General features: G+C 35.2%; 1 protein-coding gene across 3 annotated transcripts in view; it reads right to left on the bottom strand.

Annotated features, from left to right (window-relative positions):
* Positions 1-15315, bottom strand: part of LOC135438898 (uncharacterized) — a 152895-nt gene that overhangs the window by 58959 nt on the left and 78621 nt on the right. For 2 of the 3 annotated variants that reach the window (XR_010437954.1, XM_064697447.1), the window contains exon 3: positions 4982-5102. The exons of the other annotated variant lie outside the window; for it this stretch is intronic. The gene's annotated coding sequence lies outside the window, so the exon portion shown is untranslated. The remainder of the gene's footprint in view (positions 1-4981; positions 5103-15315) is intronic. 3 annotated transcript variants of the gene reach the window in all.

Raw genomic sequence — 15315 nt, 5'->3', positions numbered from 1 at the left:
TTAGGTGTGTGGTTCCTGTTATTTTGTGCTTCCTGTTTTTTTCTTCTTCTATTTTTAAAGAGCAGTTCAAACACAAAAAAGAGAGAAGAAATGTGGCCAGAGAAAGAAGGAGCAGGAAATGCCAAAACACTAATGTGAATGTAATTTGTAGTTAATGTGTATTGTTGCCTAGAAATTTGGACAGCCAGGCGTTTCGCCCCAGCTCCAGGTCTGCCATTCGTTCATTTTAATTGCTCAAACGGAAAGTTTGCAGCCGCTTTAGAGAATTGCTTTGTGGAGCTGTTAATAGTCCACCAAAATGCCCATCAACATGTCTGATGAAATTATTGCAGTAGAGAGCATAAATTTCATCACTACCGCATTATGCTACATTCTTTCCATATCTCAAGCTTTTTCACAACTCTTGAAGTTTATGTGGAATAGAAGGAGTTTGTGTTCCAGCTAAATATGCTCTATAAAAGTAAGATATGAGGTGTGCCACGTAATATATATTTACATACATATATTCGATCTGAAAGGATGGTGGAGAAGACCATCGTAATTTACAAAACTTTTGCAATGCAACCCTTTATTAGATATAAAAGAAAATAACTAAAAATTTATAGACTGGCCTAGCTACTACGAAAGGCCTCATTTAAGTCTAAAGTATTTAACTCTCAGCTTTTAAAATAGTCTCTCCCTGTTAACACTTGTTTTTTGCCTCTGCTCAATGTTAAATGTTAAATGGCAACCGATACTTCGAAAGTCGTCAGTCGCGCTTCCGACTTCTCTGCCAAAGCCATGCCCATGCCCGCCGCCGCCTCACTTCCTACTCCTTTGGTCCTTTGGCTGTGCGACGATGCCATTAAAGTCCATAAATCACAACATAGCATAGAAATAAATCAAGCCTTTTATTATCAACACATCGCAATGTTTGTTATCGAAAGGGTTATTTATAGTGCTCCTGGGAGCGACGCCTGGTTGCGGGGCGTCAAGCGGAGGCCACGTGGCCTGCCACTTGTGTAATTTCCGACCGGGGGAGGACTGTTAATATGCATGGAATTAAGAGCTGGGCTCAAAGTTCAAGGTTGAATCCGGTCGAGCCCAGTCGCTGACCGCATTGCCTACTTTTAAAAGAGACAGACAGGCCGTTTAAATGTCAGTGCGTGTGTGTGTGTGTGTGTGTGTGCTGTCTAGCTCATTAAACAAATCGCATTATTTGCTCATAAGAATCCTAGTTGAAGCATTTGCAGTGCTCTAACCTGTCGCACGCTCTGACAGTCGCACAAGTTGAAGCTTCATTTGCTCGCAATTGAAAGGCTGAAAAGACTGACGACTCGAGTGCTCTCATATGCCAAATGAATACATCATTAGCTGCCATGAAATGTCCTTGCCTGCACACACACGCACACACACACACACACACATATATACGCTAGAGACAACAAGCAGCAGCACAAGTGGCCAAAGCCAACCGAGTGGCAACGAATTGCGACTAGATTTGCTCTGCTGAAACTCCCCAACTCCCCCGTTGCCTGCTAGTCCCTAGTTACTGGCCCCGGCTCCATAGCTCTGGTCGCATTTTCTGCCCAAGTAGCACTGGCTAAAAAGCTACTTAAACTTCTTAACTTTCAAGTGCTTATGCAACTTGTTAACTAATTATGTGTACAGCAGCAATAAGTTTACCATAGCTATGCTCTATATAAAACTCATGCTTGGATATTCAATACAATTGAGCTGGCTTCAATGAAGCCAATTAGATCAGAAATAGATACACTTTAAATTACACTCTAAGAAATTATTTTCGACGAACATCTCATGATGAGCATATAAGGGAAGTTAAATCATAAATGGATGCTCTTTAAATTACACTCAAAAAAATATTGTTATTAATATTTACGGAAAACATTTGCGTTAAAAACAATACGAATTTTAACTTATTAATTTATTGTTTTTTTTTTTTAGGTTGTTTTTATAAAAATCAATTAAAAACATGTGTTAAAAAAAATAAAATTAAATGAAATAATTTAAAATTATTGTTAACATTGTATTAACATTAACCCACAAATATTTTCTTTGATTTTGCCAAGGACGTTTTTCATTGTTAAGTGTTGGTAAACATTAAAATCAGTATCAGCAATTATTAAGGGCAAAAAGCAGTTGAAGGTTCAAGCTTATGGCAGCAGACAAATTACCTGGCGAACTAATAGGGTATGCATCATGAAGGGATGCAAGTGCAATTGGCTCGGCAAGTGTTTGATAAGAATATTGCCAGGGAAATGGCAAACGTAAAACGCAGCGCACACACACACACACACACACACACACACACACGCTCACATGATAATTTACCGTGTTTGTTTTATAAGACTATTAGGAACTCAAAAGCAATTAAGGTTTGCCAAAAGGCAAGCCAGGTATGTTATTATTTATGAGCATGTGGGCGTAGCATTTGAGTACATACATATAAGTATGCATATATATATATACATATATACTTATATGCATATGTGAGCTTGCCTCGTTTATCGGCACGTTTCTAAGCAGCTTGTTGACAAGCAAATTGCGGAATAAATACCACTCAAGATGCTCAAATAATCGCAATGAATTTATGCAAAATTAATTTTTCACTTTGTTGCCGCAAACCAAAAGGAAACTGGGAAATGCTTGCTCTTCTTTTTTGCAATTATTAAATAAGAAGTTAGTTTTGCATCATATGTTTTCTAATGTTAATTGGGTTGCTTTAACACTACTCCACATTTTTATACCCTAAACCCAATAAAAACGGGTAAAAAGGGTATAAGAGGCAGAAGGAAGCATCTCCGACCCGAGTATATATTTTCTTGAACAGCATCAATAGCCGAGTCAATCTAGCCTTGTCCGATGTCTGCCCGTCCGTCCGTATGTATGAAGGCAAGGATCTCAGAAGCTATGAGAACAAGAGACTTGATTTTGAAAGTAGCGCCTCCTAGTGCCCGCGCAGTACAAATTTGTTTCCGATAATCGATAACTTGCCCCGTTTGCAAACAATCGATTAAAATCGACATCGAAATCCTTTTTTTTTTACAAATCTTAGGTTTTAGGTTACTTCTTAAGTTGTATATATATTTATCAAGCATCTTTAATTCTTTAGCTATTTTCGTCAAAATGAATTGTTAGTATGGGCTCAAGTCTTATTAAGGGAACTATTTTTGTTTTAAATAGAGCGAGGGTATCCCCTAGTCGGGAAGTCCCGACTTGAGCCTCTTACTTGTTTCAAATTGTGGAATGCATTTTTGTTTTAATTACTTTTTTAGAAAGCAAATTCTGACATGTTTGCTAATAAAAACAACATGTATATCATATTGTTGAACAAAAGAGTATGCATTTTGAATTCAAAAGAGGAAAAACTAATTTTTTTCAATATAATAGAAACTAAAACAATATTGATTAAATGGAGCTTACACGCATAATGAATATAAAGTAAGCCAAAATTTAAATAAATTATTCACCATTGTTATTTCAAAAATAATACAAAGACGAAAAATAAATAAACATGTTGCTTGACCCATTTTTGTTGTTCTGGCAGTTCTATTTCCTTTGCCGCGAATTTAAATCAATATGCATCGAAAGTAAATTAATGCGAATCCGGTTTCGCACCAATTGCACAAATCTAATTAGCGCGGCGGAAAATGCGCGCCACAAGCTTTCTAAGCATTGGAGAAATCATTTTCAAAAGCTGGCAACAACGACAAAAATCGAAATTAAAATCGTTATCGATATCGAACACTTTGATCAATCTTGCGGCAAAGGGATATCCGTTCGTCTGCCGCAAAATGTGGCCGCGTCAGGGAACACGGCACACGGCATTTTTAATTAAATTGTTACCTGCAGCCATATTCAAATATCTCAACAGCTCGGCAGCAGCTGCTCAATAAATTAATTTCCTTTTTCTCTTGAATGGCACGCCGCGACTCTTCTATTAAAATTTTAGCTAGTGATGAAAGTACACTAGATTTTATCACAAAATACAGACACGAGCTGACACGACGGTATGTCAAATTTATATTTAAATAATATATATTTGCAAGGAATCTTTTGTAGATATATGTATTTATATAGATATTTATATATTCGCTGGAAGCAAATAAAACACGTTTCCATCTTGAATTCGTGGATTTGATTTTCTGCTTTTGTAAATTCACAGCTAATCGATTAAATGGCGAAATCAAAACATTTGTGTAAAACTCTTGGAATAAATTATTTGCAATCGTCAAAGTGCTAAAATCAATTGTCCTTTAAGCCTGTGCAGCACAATTAATTGTTAACCCAGTTGGCCAACTTGGAACCCTTTTTGCCATTTGCTTAACGATGCTGAAATTAAAATTTACTTTAAGCATTGAGGCAAATTTGGGCTTAATTTAAATGCCAATTGCTTGGGCCGAATAAAAAAAACTTTGCAGACAATTGAAAAGTAGCGGCCCGAAATGAAGTGCAAATACAAAAATGTGCGCAAATCAAAGAGAGAAACGATAGAGAGAGAGAGAGAAAGAAATCTAAAAAGCAATCCAAACAATAAATCACACCTTTGTCACTCAATGCGCCCGGCTTTTTTTCAATTAAAAGCTAAAATGCCACCTTAGAAATTGCTTTGGCCTTTCGTCGACGCGTCGCCGGGACATGTAATTAGTTGACAAAGGTGTTGTTCGGGGGCTTAATTGAATTTTTATCTCAGCTCTGTTCTAAACGCTACCCGTGAAAGGCTTCAATTAGAACTCGACTCGATTCGAGCTGGGGCCAGACGAGACGCAACGACCGAACACCCAGCGAATGCCTGCAGCAGACATTCAAAGGCAATGTAAACTCATGCAAATTTTGCTGAGTACTTTCATAAGAGTTGAAAGAATTATTCTCAGAATTAACAATTAGAAGTGGAGGCAAATATTTTAAATTCTGTTTAAATTTCAAAATTCTGCTAAATTTTATAGAAAAATTGGAAATTGAAAGTATTTTAAGTACTTACCCAATGATAAGACAGCTTTTTATACTCCAGATAGTTCTGACTAATATAATTTGGTATCTAAGATCATTTTATGGTAAACATTTCCCTTTGCTGTAGGTGTAGCAGAAGCCCAATTGCATACCTATAAAGAAACAATCGATAAACGATCTTATATGTGTTATAATACTTATATAAATTTATATAGATTATAAGAATGTCATGAAATCAAGACTGTAAACAGGATTGAAACCACATCAAACCTGGAAGTTAAAAGAACTAATTGTTCCAAAAACCCAAACCGAACTTTATCTTTTTTTAAAAAAGGTTTGACTTAAAATTTATATACCTTTCAGGGGGAGACTCAGCCCCAAATAGTTATCATTGAACCCAACAATATTTGGTAGATGCCAACTTAAGGTGTATATAAAATGAAGCCTGCAATTTCTATATGAAAATATCTAAGGCTTAGAATATTTACAGTAGAACGGGCAGTTAGAACCTTAAATTAAATTTTATTTATTACAAATTTGAATATGCATAAATGACAGCCTAAGTCTTAAGCCAAAATCTGGCTTCAGCTTCACGAACCAAATCTATTGCCAGAGATTTGATTTGAACCCTAAATTGAACCAGCAACTTTTAATTTCGCTGTCTTTCACAAAATGGGTAACTCTTTGAAGAGGTTAGCTCCAAGTCCAAAAGGTATACAAATATTTAATCAGCATCAAAAGACGAAACCATATTAACATGTAAACATTGGAATACAAAGTCTAAAAGTTAGTTGTAAGTAAAAATACAATTTTAGCTTAACTAAATAATCTAGTCTAGAAGTTACTTAAATAATAAAACAAATATAATTATAACTTAACTTAAGTCTTACTAGACTTATGTTTACTTATATTTACGTCCGATTTTTAAAAACAGATTTAAGTTTCATATTTTAGAATGAACCTCAAACCTGAAAACTCTTTGTTCAGTAGTCCCTTTGTGCGGGTTACTTAGGCAATCCATCTGCCGAGTCCTTGTGTTTATATACTTAGATATATATGAAGGCTTACAGGTACTTATTGCATATATATATATTATATTATAAGTGCTTACCAACACATATATATATATATATAGAAATTTAGATAAATACATACAATCTACACACATTTTTGTAGTTCAAATAAACTTCTTTAAGGCCAGAAATAATTGCTGGCATTGTCAATTTGTATAGTCGAAGGACTCAAATCATAAATTGGCATTTTTATTGAGAGTCAACAAAAGGGGCAAAACACTTTTAATTGCTATTACTTACAGGGCAGGGACTTTGGGGCGTGGTCGCACACCATTGTTGTTGTTATTGTCACAATTGTTGATTTCTCGCTCTCTCTGTGTTTTTTTTATTCCTAAGCGCTTCATTGTTTCGCTTTTGCTTGTGGTCGGATTTTGATGCCCATTGTTATTGTTATTGTTGTTGTTTTTGTTGTTGGGTTGACAATCGTCAGCGTTGTCGTAGTTTGTGGCATCATACCGCAGCAATGTCAGCATAAGCCGATTGCGTGGCATTTGCCATTGTCCGACTGTTGTTGTACAGCGTTTGCCCAGAGTTGGGGCGAAATTCTCTACGGGGAATTACGCGTAAATTCCACCGCACACAAGTCGAATGATAAGTCAATTGTTGTCTGGAATCCCCACTTCTGCTGCTCCATCGCAAAATAATGAACAGCGTCCGGTTGCAGTTCCACTAAATAAACAATTGACATGCGATTTGTTTGGAGCCATCAGAAAAACACACACACAGAGTGAAAACTGGGCGAAGACAATTGCAACAGACTTGAGCTCTTGGGTTCTCCATTATTAACTGCATTTAGTTTCAATTTGCGGCGACGATCTAATTGTGCATTACGTCTCCAGACCTGGGCCTGGCCCCTGTTACGCTCAGTTTGTTTGCCCAGCACACACGCACACTCGCACACCCGCACACACACATCGCTCACAGCTGGCGCAGACCCAGTCGAGTTTTATGGCCAACAATTGCGCTTAAGTGGACCCAACTTTACGAGCTCTCTTCCTTTCCCCTCTAGCTCTTGCCATTCAGTGTGACTGGTACTGGGATTGGGGCTTAGGCTTGGTTCTGGGCTCCTCAGAGCCGCATCGGTTGTTATAGAACAATTCAAAATAGCACGCAAGCCAAATCAAGTTATGTTGTGTTGCAGTGGGTGTGCGCGAGTGTGTGTGTGTGAGGAACGTCTTCTTGTTGCCACTTTGATGTTGACATGCAAACAGTAGCTCGCTGCGACAACAAGTGCGCTGTACAAGTGTCAAGTGCTACACGCGTAGATACCCTGTAAAGGAAATATTAAGTCATACATTCTAGAATGTAAAATAAAAGCAACATTTCAATCTTGCAATACCTTGAGTTAAATAAAGCAAATGAAAGCTCAAGTGGTAAAGATATTGTGTGCAATTATTTCAATGTGTTTTATTGTGAAATAGTTTTGTTAAACATATTTAAATAATTATAATTATTAACATCTTCAAAAACTTAAGTAGAAGCTCAAGAAAGTATGCTATAATAATTTAATAATTCATAAATACATCAGTTAAACCTAGATATAGGGAAACAACTTGACAAGACCTATAAGAACGTAGCCTCTAGAGCTAATACGCCCATTTAGGGCGCACGGTTCATGGTTATATATCCTGCAGCAAGGTGGAGGCCGCTGAATAAACAGTTGCCATGGGAAATTATTAGAGACAAATAAATTAAATTTTATAGCACCGTGCACTGAAGGTGCCGACAATAGAGGGCGCCAGCGTGCCATGCTGCAGGGTAAGCCAATATTTTATGACTACTTAATGCGTGCTGCCACCACTAGCATCGCGACCAGCGTAGAGGGAGGCGTAAGCGGTGCGGGGCAAATCGTCAATACAATTTTGATTGCCGTTTGTTGGCAATTATGGACTTAGTCGCCTGTTTGGCTGCGCTTTATTGTTGTTCTTGTCGGGCATTTGCTGATTTTTGGGTTGATTTTTGGTGGGTTTTGTGAATTTTCTGGCTGCCGTGGGTATATATATAGGTTGGGGCAATGGCCAAGTGCACTTCAATTTCATTCAGCTCCATTAATGGCGCAACATGCAAACTAAAAGTTAAGTTTTATGCCAGCCAAAAACAACAACAGCAACAAAGGGGAAAAACATAAACAACAAGACGTAACAAAGCCCGGCGCCCGCATTTAACAAAGTTATTGGGGCTGCCACAGCCGCCCCTGCCCGCTCCCTTTACAGCCCGCAGCAGCTGCAGCTGACCATCATCAACACCAGCTTACACCCACTCCGGCCCAACGCGTTCTTTTTCTCTCCTTCTGGGCCACCTTTTGTTTTTTACAAGCACTTTGCAAATATTTATGGCTGAAAGCAGCGTAAACAATAAGCTCATAAACTGCAGCGTCGCTGACGTCGACGTCGCAGTCGACGCCGCAGTCGCCAGCGATAGTAAGCGGGACAAAGCGAGCAAATCGATTTTCAAAAATGAATTATGTTTGCCACGTTATGCACTATATATACATAATTAAATATATATATATATATTATGTATGCACGCAGTCAGCGCTATATGTTCGCATATAACTTATTATGTATTCGATATTTTGTTAAAGTACTGAGATGCTCTCTGTGAACGTGTTGTAGCGCATATTTGGGGCATATATATTTGCAGTTACAGTTGGTAAATTTCGATCATTTTAATATGTTAATGTGTAAAAGTTGAAGAAAGGAATAAAATACGCACACTTTTCTTAAAATTTAAGCACAAAATCAGATTATTAAAATTTCTAATTATATAACCATTTAGTCTTACAATTTTTGATTTGCATTTAAAAATAAAAACATTTTAGTATACGAACATTTTTCTGCATAGGGTATTAAGCAGTCGGTTAGTCAGTGTATATTATAGTTTTTAATTTTGATAACAGAGCCGAGGCTGATGAGCACAAAGTTCGTCATTGTTGGCATTTTTCATGTTGTTTATTTTGCACTCAGTCATATGTCAAAGGCTCCAGAAAACACACCCGAATACACACACCCATATATATAAATGTGTGTGTGTGTGTGTGTGTGTGAGAGAGAGAGCTTGAACCTGGTCACGTGCTGTTGCAAGTGCATTTTATAAATTAGCAAATATTTTGGCAACAGGCTTTGTCTTACGGTTCTCAGTTCGACTCGACTCGACTATTTGCTCAACATTTTGTGAGCCAGAGATTTCTGTTTATGTTGCGTAAACATATGCTATTTGTTGTGTGTGTGTGTGCCTGTGTGTGTGTGTGTGTGTGTGAGTGTAAGCGCTGCTGCGCCATAATTAGAAGGCGTTGCTGCGTAAAATATTCCAAAATGTTCAGGTAAACAACAGTCAACGGCCCATATGTGAGCTCACAAACGGAGTTGCAATTAGGTAATTTAACAGATAATACTACAAGAGAGAGAGAGAGAGAGAGAGAGAGAGAGAGAGCGAGAGAGAGAGAGAGAGAGAGAGAGAGAGAGAGAGAGAGCAATGATGACAGCTACAAAAGTTAATATTAACAATCTAACGAACTGGAAATAATCAAAATTAAACTGGCACTCAACGTGTATTGTTTTATTTAATGCGAGAATTAAATGCAATTTATCTTTAAAATATGAATTTCCATTACGATTTATCTTCTGTTTCCCAATATGCGTGCATAATTAATTGTGCTTAATCATTAAAACAAAACCCATTCAATTGATTATTGTATTTTCCCCACCAGACTCTAACTCGGTTTTAGCCTAATAAACTGACTGACTTTTTGGTAACAACAATCAGGTACAATGCGTATTGTGTGGCCTATGCTAACTGATTGGCCCAAATGTCAAATCCGACTGAATGCAAATTCGTAACTATTTATCGAGCACAGAAAGTTATCAGTGGCAAATATAAATACAACAAAACACACATACAACAAAAAAAAGACGACTAACACTAACTCATAACAATAGCAATAACATTTACAAATTGTATTTCCATGTTATTTTTAAATATTACAACTTTTCTATGCTCTTTCTAATTATTTTTTGATGTAGTTCAAGCTGTTTTTTTTTGTTTTTAATTATTTTATAAGAAAATTATGAGCCATACGTTCATATGTTTTTTATTATTCTTATATTATAATATATTAATTTTATTATTGATATTATAAGGTAAAATCATTTTAATTTAAGATAACCCGAAAGCTACCTGCATTGGTTAACTATTAAATAAATAATAATAGAATTTAAAAAATTACTAAAAGAAAAGCAATAAAAATGTATTATTTTTTAATTAATTAATATTTTAATTTTAATCATATTCATGATTATTATTGTTATTTTAATTATAATTAAATTTTGTGATTTTTGTAAAAGAGTTAAGGAACAAATTTTAGTCAAAAATTTTAGCCCATTAGCTTTTTAATAAAATAAACCTTATGCAGATCTTAATATATATTTGTATTCTATAAAGATAGTCAGCCTTACAGACGTTACATGCAACAGACCAAGACGCTGCATCTTCTTACTACCTGATAGTAACCGTAGCAAGAGCTTATACTTAACACAAATAAACACACAGTTAGCAATTTCCTTACCCCCAGGTTCGAACTTATAGTGCCTGACAAGTCATGACAAATCAGCTAAGAAGTGCATAATATAAGCAGAGATGCGATAGAGTGCAACAGCAGCTGCATCTCATTTACATGTGCAAATGGCAACATTTTGTATTGAACGAAGGAGTATTTGAAAATGTTGTGTGTGTGTGTGTGCGTGGGTGTGTGGCAAGTGCAACAACTGTTTGTTGTATACTTGATGATTACCTAACACTCGCACACACTCTATCAACGAGCCTAGAACTAGCCTGAAATATCACTCAAAATGGCGTCTGTCCAGAGTTTCGTATTTTGTATGTGTGTGTGTGTGTGTGTGTATGTGTGTGTTGCTGCTGCTGTGTTGTGCGATGTTGTAATCCTAATGAATCCTGCACCTATTTATTTTTCATTGTGGGAAATTGTGCAAATGCCATGACAACATTTCGTATATGTGGGGGTAGCTGTCACGCCCAGCCCAGCCGCCCACTGCCCATGTGTGTGTGTGTGTTTGTGTACAATTGTTTAAATGTGCTGTTACAGCAACAAAAAACAAGACGAAATACTGAATTGTTGTTGTTTTGGATACAACAATGTCCCAGTTACAAGAGCCGGGCGGCGGGTATGGTTAGTATTTGGCCTCGTTGTTCTTATTGTTGTTGTTGCTGTTGTTGCTGTTAGTTGTTTGTGTTTTACATGAGGCATTGTCTCTCATCAGTTTAATTAGTCGCTTCGCTTTTGCTTTGCTTTTGCTAAGGCCCAGGCCCAAAAAAAATAATAAATGTTTGTATTTAGTTGCTGTTGTCTCCCGTTCTTGCTGCTGCTGCTGTTGTTGTTGTTGTTCTTGTTGTTGTCGTTGTTCTTGTTGTTGTTGTTATTGTCCGTGTCATGTCGAGACAACTACCCAACAACTAGCTGAGCCGAGCTACTGAGCTAACTAACTACCAGACATCAGCCTCGACTCAACTCGGCACAAGACACATCGCATTTGCTATTCGTCTGCATATTTTATGTTGCCTGCCTCAGTTTCACAGAGCACAGTGTACAATGGGGGCACAGTAGACACCCCTGCTGACGGCAGCAGCATATGTATGATGGTGGAAGGGGGTGTGCGGATAGACAAGTTAGTGCAGGTAATAGATGTATGTTACCAAATCAATTATTAAGACGTCATAAATATTATTATGTGTTTGATTAAATAAAAATATGAACAAAACTTATGAATCCTATAGAATGTTATATTATATATATAAAATTATATAATATATTGATGTTATTTAAGGGCTGAATTATGTGTTCTAGAGGCTTTGCAGCAAATAGATTGTGAAAATGTTAACTAATTTTGAAAAATTTGGGAAATTTTAACAGTTAGGATTAACAAATAGCAGTGCAAGTTTTCATGAATACAGGTAAATATACTCTATTAACTTTTCAAATATAATATTATTAAGGAGTGCAAGAAGAGTGCATACCCACCCTATATACTTTTGAAATAGAATATCAAATATTAATTATCATATAATAATATATCAGAAAATTCAAGTTGAAAAATATATAAAAAATAGTTATTTAGCTGGCTCACGGTCTGGCGTTTAATTTATTAAAATCAAAAATGGAAAACAAATCTGTTTTAATATACATCTGTCTGATACAGACAGATATATTTAAATTTAAACAAGTTAATTTTGACGCTAATAAAATATCCAAAAAGTTCGTTCCTACAGCAAATGTACTCTGTTTACTTTAAAAACAGATCATTCTATGAGTGAGTAAAAAAATAAAAAAAATTTATATACATTTTTATAATATTAGATAGCTATTGCAATATCTTCGGAATTTTATAAATTTCTTGTACCACTTGAAACAATTTTTAACACTAGTTTTTTTTATTAACTTAGCGCTAGAAAATATTTTGAACATTAGTTTCTGTTTTCGATTGGCTTAACATTTTTGCTGCAATTTATTTTAAATAACAATTTTCTAAAGCCTCAACGTGCGCCACGCATTGGAATTCAGATGTGCAAAAAAATTCGGGGGCATGTTTTTGGCGGTTCTTGTTCTTGTTCATAAAATTGCGAAATTGTTTTGAATTTTTGCTAAAAATTTCCACGCCCACAGCGCTGTACACGAAAACCACTCAGCTCTTCGCCTTTTCAATGCATTTTCGATTGCCATTGTGGGCGGCATTTTTAGTCCAATTTAATATACGAGCATAATTATAAATAAGTAAGGGATAACTAATGTTTCCCATGTCGTTTGTAACAAAATGCAAATTTATGAAACATATCGATAAATATTTAAAATATTAATTAATAATTAATAGATTGCCGTGAATGGCAGTAATTTTTTGGAATAAATTATAACTATATTTCATAACTTGCCTCTTTAAATTGTATTTGATTAAATCAGAAATAGAAAATTTCATATTTAATTCAACTAAAATATATCAAAATTTTATTTAAAAGGATTAGCAAGAGCATTAAATTCAAGTGCACTTCGTTATTCATTTTAAGCCAGCTTACAATCAGTTTTTGCGTTGAAAATACAATTTTATGGAGCTAGTATGGCCTTCATTGAAATCAATTAAATATATACTAGTCCATTGATGCGTTTGTGTGTGTTTGAACAACTCTTCTATTGGCTGCTGCTCTATTTTTTTTTTCTTGCTTTAATGAAAATCTGTTTGGCTAAACAAGTGCAAACGTTTGTTGGCTAAACAATTTTAGTGGCTATGCAGAAATTGAAAAAAGAAGCAAGTGCCACTAAAAAAAAGAGAGGGAAAATATGCAGAAATCGAAGTGTCTGCCGTTCCATACAAAAATGTGCATTTAATGGGAGCCGATTGCAGCGGCGTCAGAAATTGGCGTTTGCTGCCGTTTAACTGCCTCGTTAGCCCGGCCATCGAAGGCACATAAAAATTGCACGCTCTCTGACTGAAAACGAAAAGTCCAAGGTCTGCTCCTACTGCACAGTCCCCCTACCGCATAGTCCTGCTCCCCCGCTCCCCCTCCAGCCACCTTTATTTCTTCATAGATTTATCGCTTTTATGCGCTGGAAATCACATTAGCCGCGCATAAAACCAAAGAAACGCGTTAAAATTTTTGAAAAGAAAAATGCACGGATCTGCCGCAGCAACACTTAAACGGACTATCACTTATAAAGGGTGTTTTTTTTTTTTGAAGAAGAAAAATATTTTGAAAGAAAGTCTATTTGAAAAATGCCCATTGTTAAGCAGACCATAAAGTATAAGTATTAATTTATATTATTTATGAATTTATATTCTAATTTCATATAATTTATAAATCATTTTTACTTAAATAATCATAATTATATATAATATATAATAATATATATAAAAAAAACTATTTTTTTTATAAAAGAATATATTTTAGATTCTGCTGAATCTGATTTATCAACCTACGATTAATTAAAATGTCTTGCTGGTGCTGTCCAGAATTGTGAAAAATACATCTAAAACATGATTTAAAAGGAAACATAGTATAAAAAAAATATATATTCATTCCAACAAATAGAATAATATAGTTTCTTTAAATCTTTTAAAAACATTATTTGAAGTTATATGTATAGAATATAATATATTAAGTTTATTATTATAATATTAACTTTCCTAAAATCTTTTCAATATATGAAATAAGTTATGTGCTTAAAATAAAATATATAAGGGTTATTATTATATAATATTGCTTAACATCCTTTAATAATATTACATACATTTATATGCTAAAAATATAATATATTATAAAGATATATATGTATGCATATGCTATGAAAAAGTTAATGAATATTTTAGGTAAGGTTTATGGTAAAAATTTAAAATATTAAGCCTAGATGTCTAGAATATGTATATAAATTCGAAAATTATGGAAGAGTTCATAAATATTAAATAAAATAAATAAAGATGCAGTTGAATGCATATTCTTTTAAATGCGTGTTATATTTATTCTAGTTTTTATTATGTTAACTTCATAACACCCTTTATAGACTTAATTTTGTTATTGGTAAAAATCATTGGGACAGAGATGGCAGCAACAAAAAAGGAAAGGGATAGGGGAGTGTCTTTGAAATAATAGAAGTAACTTCCCTTAAAACTCCAATGCCGACCTTTGTTGAGCAGCGCAGGGACGCGGGCAGGAGCAAGGGGTGGCCGGTTGGTGGGGTGCACTTTGCCAATGGTGCACATGAAATATGAGTTAAGGAAATTGATGACAAACATTTCAACGTTTATTGCATAAAATTACCATAAAATATTGCCAGCAAGTATTTTTTTGCTCGTTATGAATTCTCTTTGGTTTTTTTTTTATATTTTATTTTTTCTATTCTGCTGCGACTCTTCCTGCTTTACCCAACGCTTTAAACGATCGGCAAAAGTGCATGGCAGAATAATTGCAACACGAGAAATTGTTACAGGACACAGCGGATGATGCAAGCAACAAGAACACAATATTTAAAGTGCTTTAAAACTGAATCAATATTCAGCTACTATTCAAAATGTATATACATATAATATATATGTTGTACATATGTATATGAGATTGTGTATTTATTAATAATAGGCATTGTTCAACGCCATTTGCAGGGGATTTGGAAACAAAACTGAATGGGGCTTTGTCTCAGCCGGCAAGCATTTAATATTTGCCTGTGAATTAATTAAATTTTGAAGGGCTGCCACTCACACAATGTAAAGCAAAATGCCAATTAGTCCACAAATTTCTA

Source organism: Drosophila montana, unplaced genomic scaffold (assembly GCF_035044405.1).
Source record: "Drosophila montana isolate Dmon_TW-CO22-7 unplaced genomic scaffold, ASM3504440v1 contig_402_1, whole genome shotgun sequence".
NCBI lineage: Eukaryota > Metazoa > Arthropoda > Insecta > Diptera > Drosophilidae > Drosophila > Drosophila montana.
Note: the sequence above shows the minus strand (reverse complement) of the source record. Positions and strands in the feature narration are given on the sequence as shown.